We start from the raw sequence: 26,706 nt of genomic DNA, 5'->3' as shown, positions 1-26,706 counted from the left end.
AAAATTAATTTATCATTATTTGGTAGTTTTTTGTAATCTTTTGTATTTTTGTAATATATATATATATATATATATATATGTATATATATACATATATACATGTGTGTGTGTGTATGTATGTATGTATGTATGTATGTATGTATATACATGAACAACATTTGTATGATTTTTAAGAATTTAATACAATTAAAATTAATATTAAAATAAAAATAAGTATAGATTATATATAAAATGTTATTATTGTGTTGTTTTATGTTATTATGTTTTGTTTTTTTTTAATAGCAATTGTATTTCATTTTCATATAGGGTTATTTTAACAACAACAGCAACAACAACAATAATAATAATAAATGCATTGCACATTTAAAAATACATTTTTATTTATTTATTTATTCATTTATTTATATTTTTAAGTTGTGCAGTTTGGACCAGATAGTGAAGGAAAAGAAGTCAACAAGTGTCCATCATGCATGAAAACTCTTTTAACATTTGTATAAAGAAATAACATAAAAAAAACATTATGCATCTCATGAAGTTGGTTGAGAGTGCACACAGTGTGGAACGAAGATTAAAATACAAGACAAAGTCGATTTGCTCAACATTTTTGGTCACTGCATAATTCCTGTACTATGTATTATTTTATGATTTTATTTACCCAATAATAAGAAGACCTCATTTTAAATAAAAAAAAATAAATAAAAATAGTAATGATCAAGAAGTATCACCGTCTCCTTCCAAAAGAAAATAAATCAGGAGCAGACCGCAACAACAGTAGTCTTTGTTAATATCATCATTGGGATAAAGTCCCTATTACTCGCTGTCAATCTTGCCAGCTGTCGTTTGATTGGCCGCTTGGTGTAGCAGTGAGTGGCAGCTGCAGAGAGATGACATAAGTGGCCGGTTTAGAATTTTCTCTCTTTTGTACATGTTCTATTGTGGTGTGATATTGGTGCCTGTCTGCTTTTAATGCAGCAGGATTACTCAGCGCTTTCACCCTGTCGCTCAGTCTGCCTCAGAGACGCCCTGCTGAACTATGCTCTCCAACCATCATCTCCAGCATGATTACCTGTTTCAACAGCACTGCGCTTCGCTCGCTCATCTACTCGGGTCTGCCTGATGACAGCAGCGGGGCTTCTGTTAGCAAATGAGTCTGTGAGAGGAATGTTCTCAGGGACGTGACAGAGCTACATGTTGCAAACGCATGTATTAGGCCGCTGACTTTCCAGTGGGTTCTTAGAACGCCGGGGCCGTCAGCAATGTTTCGAACGCAAACAGAAATTGCACAAGAATTGATCCACGGCGCGTGCATCCTTTGTCCTGTAGCCCATTAGCGGTGTGAATTTTAATCAGAGGCTGACTTAGCACCACTATATTTCCTGGCACTTCTTCACTGGCTTCCTGTCTTGTCTCATCTCATGGGAAACACGAAAAACAAGGAAACGTGGCAAGACTGCGTGTCTCCGTCTGCGTCTCACGCTGTCTTTCTCCGTCTGTCTCTCTCCCTCCCTCACTTACAACACATCACACCTTTCTGTTCCCGATCGTTTTTTGAATTCCGTGGCCAGGTATATAAATTAGGTGGGGGAAACGCACGCAACAAAATAATAGAGGCTTCATTACTAAATAAAATGTGAGATTTTTTGCCTTTGCCATTTGTCAGGATCAGGTGAATGGCTCTATTACTTCACTTCTTAAAACCTGTTATAGCGCCATATAACTGACATATGGCATTGCTTCCATTTTGATCCTGGACATTTATGGGGCCGTAGTGAGCATGAGGAATCTCTCTGGTGCCCTTGGTTTAATAGAAAGGGTGTCATACTTCTCTGATATACAGTGACTACAAAAGAAAGAAAACCAAACTCTTGTGAAGTCTAAATATATTTAGTATGTATTTATTTAAGGGTGTTCCATACAGCATTTCTAATCATAATATACATACGGCAACAGCATTTGTTATTTTATTTTATTTTGTTTTGTTTTATTTTATTTTAGCACGCTCCTTCATCCAAAGTGACTTAAAAAAATCCCAAATAAGGACTTACAAATTATTTTATTTTATTTTATTTTGTTCAAAGTGACTTACAAATGATTAGAAAAACATACAAATAAGGACTTACTTTTGTAGACATGGTCACAGTCTTTACTTATTTTTATTTAGTTGTGAAGTTATTTAGTTGTATTTAGTTATTTAACTTTAAATGTATTTACTTTATGTTGACTACAGGTACAAGATAACGCCGTTTTCAAGAGACAAAAATTAAGATAGCCTTGTTGTTGTTGTTAGTAGTTACAGGCATCGTGACCTTTTTTGCTGGTGATCACTGAACCTTGGCTTTCATGATCTCTCTTCCTCACCCCTCACTTCCTGTCCTCACTTTCCCAAACTAAAAGGCAACGCTGCGGCCGTTCACCCCCTCCGTCTTCCCACTCTTTTCTCCTCTCCTGCCAGGAAAAGCTCTCGCTAGTGTCACATTTGACTGATTGCTTGTTAAGGCTTCATGCTCTGCTGTCTCTATGTAGACTATGGCCTCTAAGGATCTGCTATTCAACATCCTTTCTAAGTCTCTCTGATAGATGACATGAAATACTGTAGGAGTATTAAGAGGTTTTAGACTGGAATGCTGTCTGCCATCTCTCTGCATATATTACACACTGTGATTATTAACACATATTTTAAGGACAGCCTTGTAATTGACCTGACGGTTTCCAAAATATAAATCAATTTAATGCCCTGAACTTTGCTTTCCCCCTTTTTATAAATTCAGTTTGAGTGGGAGGACTTTTTTTTTTTTTTTTTCTTGGACTGTCTTTTTTTCTGGTAAGAGGGTAAAATGGATTACAAATATAAATAGATGAAAAATATTTTATTATGAGCTCTTTCTCTAATGGTCTCATTCAGCAGGTCAGATCTTTACAAATACGTGTTTAAGTGAATGCAGACTTAATTGTAGACTAAATGATTCTAGAATACAAAACATTCTGAAGGGATTGTGAAGCATTGCAAAATGACTACACGTTTTTAACGACCGCAGATGGATAATGTTTGAGCAAGATATCAAACTCAGGGCCTGAAATTCATCAAATCTTTTGGAGTTTCCTTTTATTTTAGGCTCAGATGTAATGTATCCAAAATGTTAAACAAATAAAAGAGGTCTTTCATCAGAGGGTAAATGGCAAATTCTATTACAAACAAAGTTATGTTGAAAGTTGACAGATTTAGAAGTGCGCAATAAATGGTTTCTTTTATTTTTCAAAGACACAGTTAAACTTTTGACCAGAGAAATCAAACCAGAAAGTATGATCTCTGATGTTTGCTAATGACAAACTGTTTTGCTGATAAACAGATTGTTCGAAGGAAAGTGTAGGATGAATAATTTATTGTCAGAAAACATTTGTTCTTTAGTTTCATTCCAGGCTTAAAGCCTGGGGTTGTGTTTTTGGAGTTTGTTTTACACATTTAAAATACACTTTCTATTAATCAATTTAATATAAATTATCAAAAGGAATGTAGAAAAACACTAAATTTGTTTAATCAGCATTTTATAGAAGGAAAAGCACAGAGAATTGTGCAATATTATGTTTTAATTTTTTTACATTTTAAAGAGTGTTGCTTCACTATAGCTTCACTATAATCTTTAATTGATTTTGCACAGTTGTTTTTTCTTGTGACACTAAAAGAGTACCATTTTAATTATTAAATTAATTAGTTTAATTATTATTAAACTTCTTTCAGAATTATATATATTACACAACTAATTAATAGTGAGAACTGGTCCCTATATTAAAGTGTTACCAATTCTCACTAGTAACTAGTTGCTTATTAGCATGCCTATTAATAACATATCGGCAGTTTATTAGTACTTATAAAGCTCATATTCTGCATGACCATATTCTACACCCCTAATCCTACTCAGTACTTAAAATTAACTACCTTACTAACTATTATGAACAGAAAATTAGGAGTTTATTGAGGCAAAGTCGTAATTTACGGTTTATATAGCGAGATTTGGACCTCAAAATAAAGTGTGACTTTTTTGTATTTATTTGTATAAATTTGTAATATATTGTGTATATATAAATTGTATTTGAGTGTATGTGTGTGTGTGTCTATATATATAGAAAAATGTTACTGCAATCAATATATATGCAATAAATCAGTAAATAAAACAGTAAAATTGATAAAACAATACGATTATGATTGCAGTAACATTTTTCTTTTCATTTTTCTAACAATCCTGCACATCTTAGGCACGGTAAGGCTGGCTGGCTCTGTTGGCGCACTATTCCCACACCATAAAGCCCTGAGTAGAGGTATGTCTGTGATCATTTGACTGTGACTGCTGGAAAAAAAGGCCCAGTTTATTTTGGACTTAGACCCATTCCTCGTCATTGCCGGTGAGAGTTTGTCTTGGGCTTGAGGTGGGGGGTGGGAGCCATTTACACTTCTTATTTAGCCTTTTTCTGAAGCCTGAAATCCTAATGGTTAGTCTCCATTTTCTGCTCCGTGGCGGTACCCCCGTTCAGGAGCTCCACTGAGGCGTTTGTGTGTAAAAGGCCTTCCCTTTTCTTCGGCTCTTAACCACACAGGCTCGACTTCACAGGCCGGGCGACGGCCCGTGGACAGCACATGAAAAACTACGGCGGCATATCCTGCGCCTGTTAAGTCCTCGACTAATTAGCAAAAATGGTCTCTATTCTATTCTTTTTTCCCTCCCCCTTTTAAGCATTTAGTCTCGGGGGGTAGTGAGAGAATATAAGGGAGCGAGAGCAGAGACGCAGAAGGAGAGAGAGAGAGAGAGAGGAGGGAGGAGAGGCATCTGAGCTCTCAGCTGGGCTGTTTTGAAAACACACTTTTGAAATCCTCTCCCTTAATTCATGCCTTTTGTTTTTGCTTCTTTTGTATTTGCCAGTTTGACCATATAACATCATACATCTGGTCTATAGCTTGTTTGGGGCTTTCTCACCCAGGGACCTATTGCCTCCTCCTGAGCTCAAATTCAAGTGATCGTGTAACATAAAAGAGTCTAAAGTGTGGGCTGAGAGAGCGAACAGGGCTAGACAGAGAATGTGTACAAAACTTAAAAGCATTCCTCCACTTGTTTCTCTCGCTCCTTCTCGTGTACGTCTCTCTCTTCCACAGTGCCATCTCTTTTTTCCTCTATTTCGAGGTTAAAGGGCAAGTTCACCTACGAATGAAAATGCAGTCTCTCGTTGTCATTTACTCACTCGTGTCGTTCCAAACCTGTTTGACTTCCTTTCCTCGGTGGAGCACAAAGGGGGAAACTTTGAATAATATAGTGGTAGCTGTTTTCATTGCAGCTCCAATAAATAGGCACTGAAGCTTTCAAGCTTTAAAAAAAGGTAAAAGCAATATCATAAAAATGACAAATATATTCCAAGTTTATGATAGCTTTGAAAAGAAATGTAAGTTGTTATTCAGTTTGATTCAGTTGGGTTTTGTAAAATCATTGAAAACATCCATATCCCAAAATAATGCATCAATAAATGTACAAATAAATAAATAAAATTGTTATTTTGGAATTTATATAATGCAAGTTTTATATATAATGACACTTTTTTTAGTGATTTTATATCGTTTGTGAAGAAAATCGGTCACCAAAAAAAAAAGTCACACTTTATTTTAAGGTCAAATTCTCACTATTAACAAACCGTTAACTATGACTTTTATAATAGTCCATTAATAGTTAATAAGGTAGTTGTTAAGTTTAGGTATTGGGTAGGATTAGGGATGTAGAATATGGTCATGCAGAATATGTGCTTTATAAGTACTAATAAACAGCCAATGTGTTGATAATAGGCATAATAAGCAACTATTTAATAGTGAGAATTGGTCCCAAAAAATCTCATTTTAAAAGCGACCAGTGCAGAATTTCTTCTTTTGTGTTCCTTGAATGAAAGTAATACAGGTTTAACATGACATGAGGGTGAGTAAATAATAGGAAATTGTTAATTTTCTGATGAACTATGTCTATGATCTATCCAACTATAACTGGCCATAGTACAGCATTTATTTTTATTTTATTACTTGCCTTTATTTGTTTTGCCCAAACTTTAATGAAGTCAAATCGTTTGAGCTTACAAGTTACTTAACTTACACAAACATATGCCTCTAAATGAAACCTCAATTTGTCAGCATTATTTTCCCTACGGGTGAAGAGGGTCAAGTCCAAAAAAATGGAAATGCAAAATCAGGTCTTTCTCATCAATTGCAGGAAACTTCATGCGCTGCAAGAAAGCATCTCAAGGGCTCTCAGAGGAAAAAGCATTTGTTTGCTTTGCTTTGGCTGTTCACAAAGCAAGTGAAAGGATACTTTTCAAAGATCACCAGTCATTTTTTTATTTACTTTGAGATGAAGTCAAAAAAAAAGGGGGTACGGAAATGTAATTATGAATGATTACATCCAAATGGGGTTTAAAAAAATCACAAAAGTCTAGTTGAGTGTTGTCAGCGTGTATGACTCTCTTGGGGAAATGTGGGAGACAGGACAGGCCTCTACATGACACTTTATATTTTGACTTTGCATATTTCAAGCTCTGTTTCCTGGATCATCAGTTCTGTGTGTGGGATTGAAGCTGCACAAGCTCTAATTTCAGTTAGTGAATGAAGGGTTAAAATGCTCACTATCACTACAAAAATGAATTGATACTGTCCATATTTCTTGTTATATTGTCCATTTTGCAAGTGCTTGCTCATAAATAATTTTAAATTATTATTATTATTATTATTATGTTCTAAATACACTGAACAAAATTATAAACGTAAAACTTTTGTTTTTGCCCCCATTTTTCATGAGCTGAACTCAAAGATCTAAGACTTTTTCTATGTACACAAAAGGCCTATTTCTCTCAAATATTGTTCACAAATCTGTCTAAATCTGTGTTAGTGAGCACTTCTCCTTTGCCGAGATAATCCATCCACCTCACAGGTGTGGCATATCAACATGCTGATTAGACAGCAAGATTATTGCACAGGTGTGCCTTAGGCTGACCACAACAAAAGGCCACTCTAAAATGTACAGTTTTATTACACAGCACAATGCCACAGATGTCACAAGTTTTGAGGGAGCGTGCAATTGGCATGCTGACTGCAGGAATGTCCACCAGAGCTGAGCTGTGAATTGAATGTTCATTTCTCTACCATAAGCCGTCTCCAAAGACGTTTCAGAGAATTTGGCAGTACATCCAACCGGCCTCACAACCGCAGACCACGTGTAACCACATTAGGCCAGGACCTCCGTAACCGACTTGAGTGGGCAAATGCTCACATTCGATGGCGTCTGGCACTTTGGAGAGGTGTTCTCTTCAAGGATGAATCCCGGTTTTCACTGTACAGGGCAGATGGCAGACAGTGTGTATGGCGTCGTGTGGGTGAGCGTTTTGCTGATGTCAGCGTTGTGGATTGCCCATGGTGGCGGTGGGGTTATGGTATGGGCAGGCGTATGTTATGGACAACGAACACAGGTGCATTTTATTGATGGCATTTTGAATGCACAGAGATACCGTGACGAGATCCTGAGGCCCATTGTTGTGCCATTCATCCACGACCATCACCTCATGTTGCAGCATGATAATGCACGGCCCCATTTTGCAAGGATTTGTACACAATTCCTGGAAGCTGAAAACATCCCAGTTCTTGCATGGCCAGCATACTCACCGGACATGTCACCCATTGAGCATGTTTGGGATGCTCTGTATCGGCGTATACGACAGCGTGTTCCAGTTCCTGCCAATATCCAGCAACTTCACACAGCCATTGAAGAGGAGTGGACCAACATTCCACAGGCCACAATCAACAACCTGATCAACTCTATGCGAAGGAGATGTGTTGCACTGCGTGAGGCAAATGGTGGTCACACCAGATACTGACTGGTTTTCGGATCTCCCCGGACCCCCCCAATACAGTAAAACTGCACATTTTAGAGTGGCCTTTTATTGTGGCCAGCCTAAGGCACACCTGTGCAATAATCATGCTGTCTAATCAGCATATTGATATGCCACACCTGTGAGGTGGATGGAGTATCTCGGCAAAGGAGAAGTGCTCACTAACACAGATTTAGACAGATTTGTGAACAATATTTGAGAGAAATAGGCCTTTTGTGTACATAGAAAAAGTCTTAGATTTTTGAGTTCAGCTCATGAAAAATGGGGGCAAAAACAAGTGTTGCGTTTATAATTTTGTTCAGTGTAATTACTTGTTATCTTGTGTACTTTACTCATTATTCATATGGATGCTATTTTCCACCGTGGGATAAAAAAAAAAAGTAATTACAACTTTTTTCACAAATTCTGAGAAAAAAAGTCAGAATTGTGAGATATAAAGTCACGATTTTGGGAGACAAGAATTGTGAGAGATAAACTTGTATATAAACTAGATATAAACTATAACATTAAAGGGTTACTCCACCCCAAAATGAAAATTTTGTCATTAATCACTTACCCCCATGTCGTTCCAAACCCGTAAAAGCTTTTTCACAATTTAAGATATTTTGGATGAAAACCAGGAGGCTTGTGACTCTCCGATTGACTGCCAAACAATTTTCACTGTCTTGGCACTTTTTGTACGCAAAAAAAAAAAAAAATAACGAATTTATTCAACAATTTGTCTCCTCTGGTTCAGTGTAGCGCCATTTTGGTGAATCCCCACTGGACGCAAAGTGCGTACGCTCTTGTGTGCCAGTCGCATACCGGATACGCTGTTTGCATTCAAATCGTAAATACATGTAGAAAGCATATCCGGTAAGCTTTCACAGGTTTGGAATGACATGGGGGTAAGTGATTAATGACACAATTTTCATTTTGGGGTGGAGTTATAGATATAAACTACTATTTTTTTTTTTTTTTTGCAAAAATAAATAAATTGCAAGATATAAACTCAGAATTCAGGGGAAAGAAAGAAAGAAAGAAAGTTGTGAGACTGAGAAAAAGAGAGATTGAAATTGAGAAAAAAATGTTGGAATTGTGAGATATAAACTCTGAATTGGAAGATTTTTAAAAAATCTTATGAATTCTGAGTTTATCTCACATTTCAGCCTTTTTTCCCCCCCACAGAACTGAGAAAAATAAAAAGTCTGAATTGTGAGGTAAAAGTCACAATTACCATCTTATTTTTTTTTTTATTCCACGGTGGAAACTTCCATACTTGTCTGCCATACTTGTCTGCCACAATGTAAAGTCTTTGAACCGTCTTTTTTTTTTTTTTCTCGATTTTTATTATATTCAAATTATGAATTTCAGTATGTAAATAATTTGATTACATTTTTATCCATTGCAAATGTAAATTTTAAATCAGTTGTAAAGCACACACAAACAAAAAGGTTTCATGAGTGTCTACGAATCCATATGTGTGTGTATGCCTTGATATGAAAGTGCGCTATAAGGAGCTAATCGTACTGGGTGGGAACCAGCTCATTTTGAAGGGGATTTTACCAATCGCCCTATTGGCGGCTTTACTCCAATGAGAAAAGAGGAAAGAAAGAAACAGAAAAGAAATGGATTTTGGTGGTTTCTCTCACAGTTAGCTGTCACCCACCGCATATAAAGGCCCCCATGATGGGCTGAGTTAAGCACCCCAATATTCACTCATTTGAAGGGTTTAGGCCACAATGGTAGGGCCTAAAACACCCATCACAGGCCTTTGGGACTGAAACTTTTTTTAACACCCTTTCTTTTTTTGTGTCCATCTCCCCCAGTGCATGAATAGCTTGCCAGCAGAGTAGAACAGCCCACCTTTTCTCATTAGTCTTAGTGGAGGGAATACCCTGTCTCCTCAATAGGAGAGCTGCTGGTTAAAATATCATTAGCCTACATCAGGATTCAAAAACGCATTGCCCAAGCTCAATTAGTGGACTGAGCAGGGGAAGGTGCCACAAAGCGCCCACAGCCCATTATATCAGGACACAACTATATAAACCTTCTACGGACACAGAGAAGTCTAAAAACATCATATTTCTATGTGATATGATGTTCTTTATTGCTTCCAGGCTACAGAGTGAAATAAGGTTTATTCCACTATTAGCTGCACCATTGGCCAATTTTTTTTTTTTTTTTTGTAGCCAACTTTGTCCCCAACACTTTTTGAAAACCTTTCTTCTTTTTATTTTATTTTATTTTATTTTATTTTATTTTATTTTATTTTATTTTATTTTATTTTATTTTATTTTATTTTATTTTATTTTATTTTATTTTATTTTATTTTATTTTATTTTATTTTATTTTATTTTATTGCCTGCTTACCTCTAATTATCTTAATTTAGCTGATAATAATAATTGTAATTGACAAAAAGAACAAACATGGAATTTCTTGATTAATCAACTTAATACATTTAATAAATTAATTATTGTATATTAATTATTGTTTTACCATTAATTTGTGAAAGTTTTACATTGTCTCACTTAAATAATGTATTTTCAGTTATGCATGTGTTTAACAAAACAAGTAATAATGATAATAATCATTCATTCATTCATTTGTTTGTTGGTTTGCCATTTATCTTCCTGTTATGTATATTATATTGCTGAGAAGTGGTTAAGTTTAAGTTAGCAGTATAAATATAAATATAAATATATATGTGCATACATAAACACTTTTATTTGAAAATGCTATCAATATGTTTCATATTGTATATTTAGAATATATATATATCCAGTTGTACAAATATATGTTTAAGTGGTACATCTAGATACTAATTAAAACTAAGTAGATCACAAGCAAAATGTTTTGGGGTAAAAAAGGGTATTTCAAAATATACTGCCGAGTGTAAATTAATAATACATTTTACTCTATTTAAAACTATTTAATTTGTCCTTTGAAAAATATAGTTATTATTTACTCTTTAAGCGGTCTGGCACCTGAAAAAAGAACCACTGCTCTAGACCAATACGTCATCCGCTCTTTCATTCTGCAGCGGCGTTATCTGGAGATCAGCTCATGTGCCGTTCCGACTGATCTGAGAACATTTAAGAAGGGATTCAGACGCTTGGGCCTGAGGCCTATAAAACCCTGAGCCTACACAAGAACAGAGCCCCATAAATCAATAGTGGAGAACAGCGGGTCCCCCTTCAGAGAGACACAGGCCCTGAAACACCGCCCAAAAACACACACACAAGCAGATATACGTATAGACACACCGATACATATATCCGTGGAATGCAAACTCGATGTCTCTCCTCCATACACAAATATACACACGCTCTCAGCCTCAAAAAGGATCCCCCCAGACAAGCAGGGAAGGGAGAAAAAATACTCTCCACCCCGACAGAGGGGTTATAAATTAGGAGGTGTCAGTATTACAATGTATATTAATAGTCACACCTCTTTTTAATGAGTTTGGCATTGAGAGCTGAGAGGAAATACAAGTCATCATGGTGCTGCTCATGCACACCCCGATGAAAGAAGCTATAATAAATCTTGTGAGAGCAGGGCTCACCATAAATATGTATCGCATAAGGCATCTGTTTTACATTCTGCATATAAATCAGCAAGAGTGCTGAATAGCAATGAATCAGGCGGCCGACGCTTGATTTGATAACAAATTGACTCTGAACTTGGGAGGGAAGAATTTAAAGCTCCCCCCCACTTCCCAGCCGAGGAAGAACAGGTAGGAAGCCCAGAGCCCGCTCCCGTCCCTCTCCCAAAGAGGGATAGAAGGGAAGCCCCCATGGAGGTGATGCTGGGGAAAGGGGAAGCAGCAGAGCTGCGACCCGGCTTTCTTGTATCACCTTGCCGCTGCTCTCAGTCAGATTCCGGGGCAGCGTAATAGAGTGTCTGCCTCAGATATACAGCGCTCTCCTGAGGGGGCGTTAGACTAAAAGCAACACCGCCTTTATCTCAAACAAAACAAAACATGGTTTGTGGCAGCCTTTTTCTAGATATCACATTGATTTATGCATAATTCATAATCAAAGAAGGAGAAGACTATGACCTTTTTGTTAGTTTAAAGGTACATAATATAAAAAATTGAATATAGCTTAGAAATTGTTTGTTACCAGTCGCAGTTTCTTTTATGTAAACATACACTACTGGTCAAAAGTTTGGAATAATTACATTTTATAAATACTTTTGAAAGAGGTCTCTAATGCTCACCAAGGCGGGAAAAAAATAAATCAATAAATATTGGGAAATATTATTAAAATCTAAATTAATTTGTTGATTTATTTATGTGGCATGAACCTTCAGAAATCATTCTAAAATTCTGATTTGGTGCTCAATTATTATCAGTTATTAATAATGTTTTATTATTATTATCAGCATTGGAAAGAGTTTTTGCTGATTAATATTTTTTTTGTGGAAACAGTGTTTGTTTGTTTGTTTTTTTCTCCAGGATTCTTTGATCTTTAAAATTTCGAAAGAACAGCATTTATTTGAAATAGAAAGAAAGAAAGAAAGAAAGAAAGAAAGAAAAAGAATGCTCCATAATCTTTTAAGCAACACGGGCATTTTCAACATTGATAATAATATATAATAATAATAATAATATATATATATATTTTTTTTTTTTTTTTTTGCACCAATTGAGCATATTATCAACATATAATCAGCATTTGTTAATATTTGTTTTTATGCGAAAAGATGAACAGTTTGAAATGTGATTGAATTATTTGACTGAAAAGATGTACAAATTCTTATATTATATTTATATAAAATAAAATATCCATAAATACACCCCTACCCTAAACATTACCACTTCTCAGTGACGGACGGACGGACGGACGGACGGACGGACGGATAGATAGATAGATAGATAGATAGATAGATAGATAGATAGATAGATAGATAGATAGATAGATAGATAGATAGATAATTAGCAGTAATATAACAGATTGGTGCCTATAGTGCAGGTTTGACAACAATGTCATGAATTTTATTTTTTTAGATTTTTCAGTGTTTTGTAACCAAATGTCATCCGATATTTGATTTGAGAGCATACAGATTTGGTACAACATAATTGTAACTGAGAAAGTAAATAAAGTAGTGACAGTTTTTATTTTTGGCTGAATTATTGCTTTAAATAGCATGTAAACAGTGCAAATGTCTGCAAATTTGAACTTCATCTGCTACTTTTTAGACAACAAGCACCCCTAAGAAAAGTGTAATTCTTTTTTAGACAGCAATCACCACCCCTTCTGGTTGAATGTGTACAGTAGGTGATAGATGATCACAAATTTCTTGAGGGACTGGCTGATCTTGCAAGCTGCTGCAGGCAGAGTATTATATTTGAGTGCTGTCTTATCTTATTATTTTGAATACCATTTTTTTGAATGCATTTTCCAGTTTTTGTGCATTGAAATTTGATATACTGTAGTCATTATGTCACAAATTATGTGATAGATTATCACAGAAGCGAACCCATGAGACTTACTTCAAAGATGTAGCATGACTTGCTTGCCAGATTCCCTGCCTTTCATTAGGCATGTCGAAACAGAGGTCTCTCTTGGGTAGACGTGTGTTAAATCCTTCTGACATGAGCACAATACATGTAAAATCAGGTTGATTAGAAGGTATAACATACTACACAGGACCCAAAGACTGGAGTTATGACACTACTACTGTAGATGTTTATGTGTGTGAGTTCAATTTGAATCAAAACGGCCTAATCTGGGTCTTTACACATTCAAAAGATTGCTACACTCACATGACACTCCAGCGAGACTCTAATATGACTTACAAGACAATGCATGCATTGTGCAAGAGACAACTATAAACAACATAGTGCCAACACTATATCAGTCTTACATTTGAGGCAGTGTAGTGTTATTTAAAAGAGTACAAAATAGATTGTTTGATTTTTCTTTTGGATTTTAGTCCAGGTTATAAATAAATTTCCATTCAAAAGTTTGAAGGCATTTATTTATTTATTTAATTACTGCTTAGTACTCAGCTAGTCAATACATTTATAATGTTAAATAAGATGTCTGTTTTGAATAAACACTGTTCTTATTCATCAAAGAATCCAAAAAAAAAAAAAAGATGTATCGCCTTTTCTACAAAAATATTAAACATACGTGTTTTCAACATGGATAATAATAAGAATCAGCAAATCAGCATATTAGAATGATTTCTGACACTAAAGAATGGCGTAATGGCTACTGAAAATTCACCTTTGGAATAAATAACATTTTGAAATATATTACAATAAAAATAAAAGTATTTAAGTTTAATTTATAATATTTCACAGTATTACTTATTTTACTTTATTTTTGATTAAATAAATGCAGCCTTGTTGAGCTCAAGATATTTCTTTCATAAACATTTATATATTTATTATATACTATGCATTATTTTATTTCATTTCATTTCATTTTTGTTTGAATTCAACAGTTCTGTCACAGTATTCACCCAGTCTGTTATTTATCAAATTCAATACCGTTTTTTGCTACAACGTGTAGATTTTCTTAATAATAAAGCTCACTCAGCTATACAACTCCAAAACTGTACCAATAAAATGTATAGCCTAGATCTTTACACCAACAATTAATTGCTCTTTGCATTGTGAATTTATGTAGAGGCGTATGGTGTAAAGCCTTAGAGATACCAAGCATGTACATACATGGAAGATAATAGGACTTCCTGAGCTCACTGCTGCAGGGTGGGCCTGAAGTACAGTCAAGCCATAGTTGTTTTCACAGTATGTGCGCTTACGTTAGTGTCTCTCTTTCTGTGTGTGTGTGTGTGTGTGTGTGCATGCGAGAAGATGAGAAAGAGGAAAATAGACAGCAATGGAGCTGTAGGAAGATTATTGTGAGAAGAAGGGGGGAAATAATCATCAGAGGAAGCCCAAATGGGATCCCGCTCCTCAAACATACAAATGATCTTGTGTTAACAGCTGGGCTCCAACATCTGTCTGCAGAGTCACATGCCCGGAGAGCAGATGCTTCTGCTGCCTGAGCTGTTTGTTATTGTGCTTTGTGTTGCCCTTGGGCTGGGCAAAAGGAAGGTGGGCCTTTTTGTTACATGTTGTATGGCTGCAGGGCTCAGACTGTACATGTGAGACAGACACCGCAATCAAGTTATGATCAAACATTCTTTGAATCGCGGGCTTTAGCGTTCTGCAGTGTTTTTGTCTTTGTGCTTTGCTGTTTCTTGCTATTTTATCTCTGTGAAGAGATTGAATTATTGGATTCCCTGTATTTCTTTATCTTGTTACTTCCAAGCAGCCAAAATGAGTAATTCAAGGCTGACTCAGTACTTACTATTTATTTATTTAGATTATTGTTACAACTTGAAATAATTATTTTATATTTCAAATATATATATTTTGGTAAAAACTATGATACTTTTTCTGGATTCTTTAATGTGAATCCTTAAAGTTTTCAGGATTAATAGAAAGGTAATAATTATTATTATCAATGTTATTACTGTCACTTTTGATCAGTTTATTACTATTTTATCTCTATGAAGAGATTGAATTGTTAAATTCAGTTCAAGGCTGAGTCAGTGCTTAATTTTTTTCTCTATTCTGATGATTGTTACAAATTAAATTAACAATTTTCTGTTGTAAAATATTTAATAATAAAATGTATTCCTGCAACGTAAAGCTAAATTTTCAGCATTCATTATCCTTTCAAGATTTTTATTATTATTTTTTTTTAATATACTGATTTGGGGCTCAAAAATCTTATTATTATTATTATTATTATTATTATCAATATAGAAAACAGTTGTGATGCTTAATATTTTTGTGGAAACTATGATGGATTTTTTTCCTCTCTTTTCAGGAGTCTTTGTTGAGTAGAAAAGTTATAAGAACAGAATTTACTCGAAACTTTTGTAACATTATCAATGTCTTTACTGTTACTTTTGAACCATTTCTTGCTTTTATCTCTATGAAGTGGTGGACTTACTGGATTCCCTGCATTCCTGTATTTATCTTGTGTAGCCAAAATGAGTAATTCAAGACTGAGTCAGTACTTACATTTTGTCTATTTTGATCATTGTTGACACAGTCGTGCTTCCAGAGAAAAGCGGAAGATCTCTAATGAAAATGATGCATGTAGGAGGACGATACCGATCGGCGACAGCTGTAAGACAATTCGGCAAGCGTCAGGGTGTGAATTTCACATCCTACCTTCTAACATGTCACAGTAGGGTGTAATGATATGAAGTGGGCAGCGAAATGCCTCCCCTGATAGATGGTGAGGCTAAAAGTTGACACCCATAAAGCTGCCCTATAATCAGATAATAAACATCTTTCTCATCAAGCCAAGCAAAACAAAATCATTAGGCAGGGGACTGCAATTTACTTTCCTTGACCCCCGTATCGATTACGCAACGGCTTCTACACAAATATCAAAGTAATTATTGATTGCTGAAGGAGAGGAAAAACATAACAGCTGGATCCGAAATAGCTGAGTGTGGGAGAGAGCAAGAAAGTGTGGAAAGAAATATGATGCTGGTTCTGTGGTCAGACCATCACAATAGAAGCAGCGCAGGGACGTGATTAGGTGTATTAATTACCCATGCTGGCCCTAAAGTGTGTTTGGACACAAGGGCTCAGTGGAGAAAGAACCAGGAGGAAGTTTAGCGGCAAAAACATCAGACGCTGTGGAGTCCGTCGGGGGAGACTTCTCCCAGCTCCGTTCTCCTTCCTCTGGTTGTTTTCTTCAGACGTTCCACATGCTGAACAAGCCTCGGGGTTCTTGTCTGGATGCTGGAGAAAGCGGGTTTCTTTCTATTGTTGATGAGGATCAGCTTCTTAGTTAAAAGGTGAATTAGAGGGTTCAATAACACAAGAGGACCTGAATAAACACAAAGATTTTAACGTTGGCCGCGGTCGATGTGTCAGACGAATTCAAAACGCCTGTTTGGATTGGAGACAATCGTGGAAAAGTGCTACAGTGGCGTTGTTGTAAATGAATATTGTGTTGCTCCTTTTTAATCTCTCATGGCATTATCAACAAGTTATCAAATTGTCCAGAGAGATTTGTTTAAAAAAAACAAAAGAAGGATAATGTCCCTCCCATAATTTTTCTGAGTATAGCTGATTACTATTGACACATTGGCCTCGGCCTCAGCATGTTCAGGCTAAAGCAACAAAGAATATGGATTGCCAGCCCTATAGAAGGCTAAATGTTCTGACGTTATTGTTAGTAATTCATTAAAAAAAAAAAAAAAAAAGGTTATACACTTTACAGTACATGCACTTATTATAGTAATAACAGTGCATTATGCATTACTAAACCATAATCGTAACCCTTACCATATAGTAAGTACATGTAGTTAATAATACAGTATTATTCAGTTCTTAATTGTATAATTATATGTAATTGTATAATTCCTTACATTTATATAGCGCTTTTCTAGGCACCTCAAAGCACTTTACATTGTGGGTGTTGGGGTGCAGCATCCGACGATGATGCGACGGCAGCCATAGTGCGCCAGAATGCCCACCACACTCCAGCTTATTGGTGGAGAGGAGACCGTATAATATATAAATCTGTGTGTGTGTATATATATATTAGGGGTGTCAATGTTAACACGTTAACGCATGCGACTAATCTAAAAATTTTAACGCGTTAATATTTTTTTAGCGCAAATTAATCGTTTTATAAGGTTTGACCCCAACTTCTTGCTGTCATCGCAGGGCGGAAGGTTATCTATCATTGTGTGTTGAGGGTACAATACAGCGAACCAGTGTTGCCAGGGTAACTAACGGCACAAGTGGGCTATTTTGAAAATACAGTCATGGGAAAAATTACAGAGCCGTGGGTTGTGATTTTTTGGGCTACTTTTATAATGTACCACGGCCGCCCAAAGTGTATAAGACAAATAAAAATTAAAATAGATCCTTTTACTAATGTGTATTATACTTTTAATGTATAACTGGCAACTTAAAAACAGAGAGACGTTGTAACATCACAACAACGTGAGTTTCAGCCAGAGCATACATGGCTTTTACACAGCATACGTAAACATAAACATGACAACAGCCACTATAGATTACATAAGATAATAAACACATGATTACGATAGGATATGGTTTATATGTAATTTTCTTGAGTGGAATGTGTGCATCTGAAATGTTAATTTGTGCAGCGATATAAAAGGCAATAAATAGCATATTTTAACAACAGTAAACAACCAAATTCCACATGTGATCGCAAAAGGAAGTTATTACAAACACTCGATGGTAGTTTGAAGTGAGGTCTGAGTAAAAGTGTACTATTAATCTCATAAATTGTCTTATAAAGCATGATGCTAATATTAGCTCTAATGCACCTGCAAAACAGGTCCAATTCTTCTTCATAATGCATTTTGTCATAATACTTCACGTAAGGTCGCAAGAAATGTTTTGTTGTATTTATTTAGAAGTACTTTTGATAATAGTTGTGTAAATGTATACTGGGATTGACGCGATGTGGCTTGGTAAACGTTTTATTACCAGTATAAAGGCTGATAATGGCTGAATAAAAACAAAAGAATAATGATAAAAGAATAATAAGGATTATGTCTCATACCTGGTGGAAGTGTGAAAGGTTCTGTTTCCTTAAACTAGTTTGTCATGCATTTCTTTATTTCAACACATTTACAGGTAAATCCTAGTATTTTAAATTTGTGACTAATCATTATTAATCACAGTCCATGACTGTGATTAACGCGATTCGTTTTTTTAATCGATTGACAGCACTAATATATATATATATATATATATATATATATATATATGTATACATACATATATAAATACATATATACATATACATTTCACCCCCAATCCAGAAGGGAGCGCCCGTAGGAATGCAACGCTGTTTGATAACCGCCAGCAGAAGAACAGCGAATGCCATGAGTTGCACACTTGCAAACAAAGCCCCCAGACAGTGACCATGTGCTGATTCTGAATGCCTCTTTCACATAGACTGACGAGTATAATTTAAAGGCTTGCACACTCAACTGTTTGTGAAATGGAACTTTGTGCTCGTGTGTCCTACCTCTCTCATTCGGCACAAATCCAAATATTCCATAATATTTCCATATTTGCGATGTAACATATCTGAATGCTAAACTATTATTTATTATGTAAATTATAGGCTTTGTACTTCCAGTGGTGAGAGAGAGGTGGGCGCGCTGATGTTTGGTTCACTGTATTTTATTTTGATAAAGTACCAACTGTGCTGTCAAGTTAGCAATGCTGGAACTGATGTGTTTTGTGTGTGTGTGTGTGTGTGTGTGTGTGTGTGCGTGCGCTCCGGCATTTCCTTATACCAGCAGAATCAACCTTAAACACTTATTGTCTTATTAATAATGCATGACTGTATAAAGATCTGCTTTTATTTGTGTACACTCACAATGAAAACAAAACATAGTGCTTTCGTAAAATAAAGAAAACAAATAAGATGTCGCTTTCTGCCATTTGAGTTTCCTGTTTTTTTCCCCTTGTTTATCTGTAAACTAAATCAAATATATTTCAAGAATTTATTCCTTGTATGTATACATGTACTGCAGATTTTATATATATATAACATAATGTAATAATATTTAGTATTTTCACATCTAGGTGGAAAAAATTATTTTGTTTTTGTTCTGTTGTAAAGAAATCGTATCGAACCGTGACCCCCGATTCGAGGTACGTACTGAATATATACATACATATATATATGTGTGTGTGTATTTTTGTTACTCCTTATAAACAAATAGGCACTATCTTACAGTAGAAGGCCTATGAATATGCTTAATAATTGGTAATGCTGTTGCTGGCATGAAAATAACTTGCTGTAAAGAGTTTAAAGTGCATCAAAGGTACTGTCTCTCAGAGCATGACTTAATTTCAAGGTGAACACTAGCAGAGGTCATTCGCAGACTGAACTTTGTTGGAAGATGAGTAAAAGGATAGATAGGGAATCATAAAAGAGAAAGCACTGACTTAGAGGAGTTTTTTGAGCAACTTGATTCACACCTGCACTCTCTCCGTGGCAGCACGTCGGGCTGGGGTCGTCTGTTGCACGGCAGGAGGATTTGGGGATGATTAATTGCGCTGTCTGCTGAATGGAGCTCTCGAAACAGCGGGATCCTCTGCATATGTAAATACAAGCAGTCTCAGCACAGCACCGAGGAGCAGGATTAACAAAACGACTCTGCTCCCGGATTCCGACCAATTCACCAATCTTTTCTATTAGCACTGACAACCCACAGGCGTGTGAGAAATCCCACAGCCCTTTCATCTTCCCAAATAAAAAACACATTAAATATCAGGCAACCTTTGTCGTGCACAGTGGAGTGGCCTGAGAAATGAAAATCCAGAGCTTAGCGGCATTTCTGCACAATCCTGTAATGAGACTATAACGCCAGTGAATGCAAACCAAACGTACAAGTTGGAAAAATGCAGTATTTATGCATTATTATTATTATTTAAAATCTAATTTATTTAATTTAATAAATCGTTTTTCAATGAAGATAATAAAAAGTTTGGATATAATAAAAAATATAGCGTTTGGATATAGTATATTGCATATAATAAAAGTTTTGATTCATCTACTGATCATGCCATTTTAGATTTTACATTATTATTAATATAACTCTCTACTACTACTGCTACTACTACTACTACTACTAATAATAATAATAATAGGTATACTACTAATAGTAATATTATTATTATTATTATTATTATACTACCACCACCATCACTACTACTACTACTAATAATAATAATAATACATATATTTTTTTTAAATAATAGTTTTAGTTTATTATTAATTATAATATTAGTAATAATAAATTATTATTATTATTTAAATGATAACCTTCTGTTTGCAACAAGAAAATAAGACAGATAATTATTTCTACTGTTAATGCTGGCAGTATTATTCTGTACTATTCACTGAATTTAAGGCACATTGGGGACATTTGTAAATTGTTTTACATCCTAATTTAAAAACCATTATTGCACCTTTGTTTTAACTTAGATAGAGAACAGACGATTATGGATTATTATTCACAACTTTAATTAGGACTGTAGGTTATGAATAGAGAATACCGTGGAGTTACAGTCAATAAATTAATCCTAACAGCTTCTGGTCTCCTCTTAACCTGCTCTTTGTTTACAGAAAATCCACCTTTTCCTTAAGTATGAATTAAGGGATTTCTATATTCCCTTAATAGCCCATTCATTTCTCCTCTATTCATCCCCAGGGTGCATATCACCCCAGAAATTATTAATTTTGACCAAACGTCACAAAAATATACTCTATGCAATATAAGAAGGAGATTCATCCCAAGATTCTTTTACATGACTAAAAGTGTGTGTGTGTGTGTGTGTGTGAGGGAGAGAGGAAGAATATATGTGGGTTAGAAAGTGAGACAGGAATGGAGGATGTCAGGAGGTTGAGAGTCTCTTTAAATTACCAGTGCACATTTTACCTTTCATGTTATTGATTGTACATGGAAGGGATCATTTAGATTTGACGTTTTTCTTTCTTCTTCTTTCTTTGTCACTGGATCCTGGGGATCTTATAAATTCCGGGCTACTTTCATCAGAGGAATATACTTTTCCCCCTCATGGTGACCTTTAGAAATCCCTCTGAAACGCCAGACACCCCCAGAAGTCAGAGATATCACATTATCACGTTTTTTTTTTTTTTGGTGAGCTTTTATTCTTTTCCCTTTTCCTTTTCTACTGGAATCTATACTTTTTCATGGCATTTGGAAAGGTCAGACATGTGTTGAACATCCAAGTTGCTAATGTTTGCAAAACTTCCTTTTTTCATTGACTGAGGAGAATATGGCTGGTGGCTCCTTTAAACACAGTCAGTATATATACTTGTTGTAAAGAGGAGACATGTAGAGTTATGGTCATTGTCATACTGGCACGCTTTCTGTGCACTAAAATATTGTTTTAACAGTATTCACATAATTTATTTTATTTAATTTAATTTTAAACGCTAAAACGATTTGTTTTAAAGCTGGACTGAGTAATTGTATGTATCGAATGAGGCCGCATGTTAATTTTGAAGCAATTAGTGACTCGGCAGCGGTTTGATCTTTAACTGGACATATTATATCTCCTCTTATCCTCCGGAAGCCCAGCACAGTGACTCCCAGATGATCCCTCGGCCATCAGAGCCCTGAACGCTGGTGCTTGCGATGGGAAGGCCATGAATTACTGTACACTGTGGATTTAATTTTCTTTATGGTAACTATTAACCTCTCCCCAAATTCACCCCTTACTCTCAAGGTCAACAACCCATATGCACAGCCTTTGTTTCAGCCCTGCTGACCTGTCCTTTACCTCACACACATATAGCCAATATGCATGAAAATACTTTAGAAATTAGCAAAACTGTTCATAAGATGTGGCATACTTTAATTCCTAAAGCTTATTAGCATATGACAACACTTTATATTAGCTTGAATTAATACACTAACAAACAGCAATTGTAAAACAAAAATAATTATTTTAAACAGTATTACATTATAAAATAATAAAATGAGTTATTGTACTTTTTAAATATAATATAATTAGGATTATATTAGATAAATTTATTGTATTATAATATATCTTGACTTTATAATTTTAATGTTTATATTCATATTTTAATTATATTAAATGATTTATATTATATTATTATAATTATATTGAAATATATGAATTATTAATGGTCTGTTAAGGATTATGTGATGTTTAAGGAATCTACTACAGCACATTTTATTAATTTACTCTATTATTTATTATAAAATGTTGCTTAATATGTGACAAAATTAGGTAATTTAACCGATGATTTATGAGAAATATCAATCTGTCCTGTTTCAGGGTGTAATATAAAATATATTATAAAATTACATTACATTATATTATAAACAAAATTACATGATTAAAATAATGATCATGAGTTACTGTATCTTTAAAATATATAACATAATACAATTTGTATATTATTTTATGACTTTATAACTTGAATACATTTTCATGTGTAATGATTGTGCATTAATTAAGGATATGTTAAGAAACATTTAATATTTATTAATGACCATACTACAAGATATTTTGTTTATTCATTATAAAGTGTTACTAAATATGTAGTTAATGTAAAAACATCAGCATTCAGTAAAATGAGCTAATTTGCAATTTAACAGAGGATTTATGAGAAATATTAATCTGTCCTGAAGAGAAAAAAAAAAGAAAGCAAGCAGTTTTGCAAAATTAGGTCATCGAATGATCCTGAGCCTAATATACACTTTATAAAGGGAATATTGTTTAATATTTAAATCTAAGACGCCAACACAATACAAACAGCAGGTATGTGTGTGGCATGCATGCTGGGAGCTTAATTAGTTTAGTTCGGCATTCATCTTGGAGAAAGCCGCTGTTCCTTTGATGCGCCGAAAAAGGCAGACACGTATGCGCATGCGTGCGCACACCACCTCTCGGTGTTGTTAAATCACTGCTTCACCATAATTTGACAGTTTAGTATTAATTAGTGAAACACCCCATATAGTTTAACACACTATTATTGATGACCAACCTCACTTAACTCGCCCTCCCTTCGCAAACCCCAGTTAGTTAGCCGCTCTCTGGAGTATCTCCTACTTTAGCAGACTGCCACTAAATGCATTATATTCTCACGGCTCCATCTCTCATACACCCGCCTCGCCCTGGGAGTCTGAACCAAATGCATAATTTAAAAAGTCCTTAATCTGCGATGGCATTCCCATTTGGTCGCCAGCAGACTGCACTTTATGATGTCAGCTTTCTTCCACAAAGGTCAATAGCAGTTTTCTCTAGCCCTTCTCTCCCTCCCTCTCTTTCTTTCTCTGAGGTCTGGTGTAATACGCTTTATGGGCTCGAGTCCTGACACCTGGTGACATGATAACCTTCCCACTGCTCCAGCCTCGGCTTTTTGCTGCTCTCTTGTCACTGTTCTTTCTGATGTTGAAGCCGGGTCATTATAAACCAAACACACACCGAATACCTTCTCTCTTTTTATGTTTTATCATTTTCTTTTTCTTCGCTTAATTGCAAAGCAGTAAACCTTGGGTGCATTTTCTCATATTTTATAAACCGCTGAGTTATTTATGATACACTTTAAGCTGATTTAATCATTTAATTCATTTGATATTTTCTCTTATCTCAGCTTACATTTTCCTGGAAAAGTGTAAACCTTTTGGCTCTGGGGCACTATCAAAACATTGCAAAACATATTCGAGACTGGTTTGGCCATACCAATTACGGATGAGGGCAGTTTTTGAAAAAGACTGTTTTGTAACTATATACATGCATATTTTTACCTGATTTGTGCCACTAGTGTGAAAACGTTTTGTAGCAGCTTTAACCCTAGAATGCATCACCAAAATACCTACATGAATATATAAAGGAGTTCATTTTGTACTAAGACAAGACATTGTGTTTTTGTTTTGAATTCATAAAAAACAAATAAAATATTAATGTACACTGCTTCTTTGTGAGGAAATTAGGAAATATGTATATGTGTGTCTATATATATATTTATATATATATATATTTATATATACACATACATGTATATATTAGGGCTGTCAATCGATTACAATTTTTAATCACGATTAATTGCATGATTGTCGTGAGTTAACTCGTGATTAATCGCAACTTAATCACACATTTTTATTTGTTCTAAATGTACCTTAAATGAATACTTTTTAAGTTTTTAATATTCTTATCAACATGGGCATGGACAAATATGGATGCTTTATGCAAATGTATGTGTATTATTATTGAAACCATAGTCAACGTGGAGCATGAAGAGTAGACATCTTTCAAAGGTCATAGATGTTTTTCAAAGAACTTGTTCATGTCTATTAGACACAGAAAAAGAAAAAAAGAAATTCCAGGTTCCCATTACTTCTCTTTCTCTGCACTGAGAAATTTACTTACACAAACCCGTTTACATTTTTGCACAACAGGCAGCTCACTTCTTCTGAAAATGCAAAATGTACATGTATTATTTATTATTAGATTTGTTTGCCTCTCTGTGTCCACATACTGTATTTTGATGCAGCTAAATTCTCAATAAAACTGTTTTCATTGATATGTTTTACTGTTTCTGTTGTCAGACAATGGAATGAATATGAAATAGTGACTGAAATGCAACCCATTAAGACTACACAACCAGTTCTCCCTTTCAAGACGTTAATCTGCACAACAATCCTGATAATCGGGCCGTCGTCTGATGAAATCAAATACACATAATGATAATAGCTGTGCTGTGATTTCGGCTATACTTGCATGTAAAATTAGAGAAGCAACATAATATTTGTGTTTAACTGAAAGCGCTGCTCCTCTTCGCCGCTTGCTGAACAGAGCAGACTCACTGGGACAGCAAGACCTCGCGCTCGCGCGACAGTATCAGCAAGTCTCAGAAACTAAATAAAGTTTGGGCAAATCCTAAAGATTTGTCGCTAGGCACTTTTTTGAAGTGGGTCGCTAAAGGGGTCTGCAAAGTCGCTAAGTTGGCAACAATGTGCATCTCCATTTTTCAAACTATAGGCTAGGCCATGGGTCAAACTGAAAATGCGTGCTGCGTTAATCACGCGTTAATAAAATTAGTGCTGTTAAAATGAATTTGCATTAACGCGTTAACTTTGACAGTACTAGTATATATACATGTATATGTATATATATACTGTATATAGAAATATTATTATTATTATTTATATATATATATATATATATATATATATATATATATATATATATATATATATGTGTGTGTGTGTGTGTGTGTGTATATTGTATTATGTATTTACTTATATAAATATAGCGGACTATCTACAAGTATTTGGAAGACGTGAACGGTTTTATAGTTTTGCTTGTTGTTTTTAATGTTGTAGAAAATACTGATTTATGATAAAGAATGATATGAAATATGAAATGTGAAATACAATATGAAATAAAGTGATATGAAATAAAAATGTAGTTCATTAAAGCTGGTTTTGTAGAACTCAAGGCCAACAGCTTTGAATCTTACCAGAGCCAATGTCTCCATCGCTTTGTGTGAGAAGACGCTTCTCATTTTCTAAAGTCAAATAAGTACCACTGAAGTTCACTTCATCTCATTCCTTAAACAGGCTTAGCTTATTGGCAACCCATACCAAACCCACCAGCACCCAGCCATAAATCTACTGAGACGCAGGACCCTGAGAGAGCAACACATTGGGCTCCACTGAAAGGACATCAGATGACACCCAAACTCCATCACAGAGAGAATAAAAAAGACATCACCTCGCAACAAGCTGGTGATAAAGGGTGCCTGGGCATGGGCGAAAATTAAGACTCTGTAACAAGGTCCCGGGCTCCCAGCCTGACAACCATTTTCCCCTGTATTTATCATCCCTCCATGCCATTGGCTATTACGTGTGAACCTGCTGTCTTGCGGTAGACCCGGAATTTATGGATGCTCCATTATTAGGGGATTGTGGGTAGAGGGGGAGGAAGGAAGGGGGCGCAGCTCTATGGTTTTCTGAGGATGTTACGATTGCCTCTTAGATTATGCCACTTGACAGGTTTGTCATCCCTGTGCACTGATGTGCTCTGCAGAGTGCTCTGATATCATTAGCTTCATTGCTCTTAATGTGTCTGCTCCCCTCCATAGCAAGACAGGTCATATATTGTGCAAATAGGTGGACAGCAGCTGAGAGCTAGGGATTATGGAAGGCAAGAAACTGCCGGCTGGTTTATTTCCACTCACTTTGGTGAGATGTTAAGCATTATTATGGAT

The 26,706-nt window shown here is 35.3% G+C and overlaps 1 long non-coding RNA gene across 1 annotated transcript in view; it reads left to right on the top strand.

Annotated features, from left to right (window-relative positions):
• Positions 1-26,189, top strand: part of LOC131524548 (uncharacterized) — a 129,216-nt gene extending 103,027 nt beyond the window's left edge. Inside the window, exon 8 of the long non-coding RNA XR_009266999.1 lies at positions 26,057-26,189. This is a non-coding gene — a long non-coding RNA (uncharacterized LOC131524548). The remainder of the gene's footprint in view (positions 1-26,056) is intronic.
• Positions 26,190-26,706: the final 517 nt, after the last annotated feature.

The sequence above is a fragment of the Onychostoma macrolepis genome, chromosome 18, assembly GCF_012432095.1.
Source record: "Onychostoma macrolepis isolate SWU-2019 chromosome 18, ASM1243209v1, whole genome shotgun sequence".
NCBI lineage: Eukaryota > Metazoa > Chordata > Actinopteri > Cypriniformes > Cyprinidae > Onychostoma > Onychostoma macrolepis.
The sequence above is the reverse complement of the archived record's forward strand: the minus strand, read 5'-3'. Positions and strand labels throughout refer to the sequence as shown.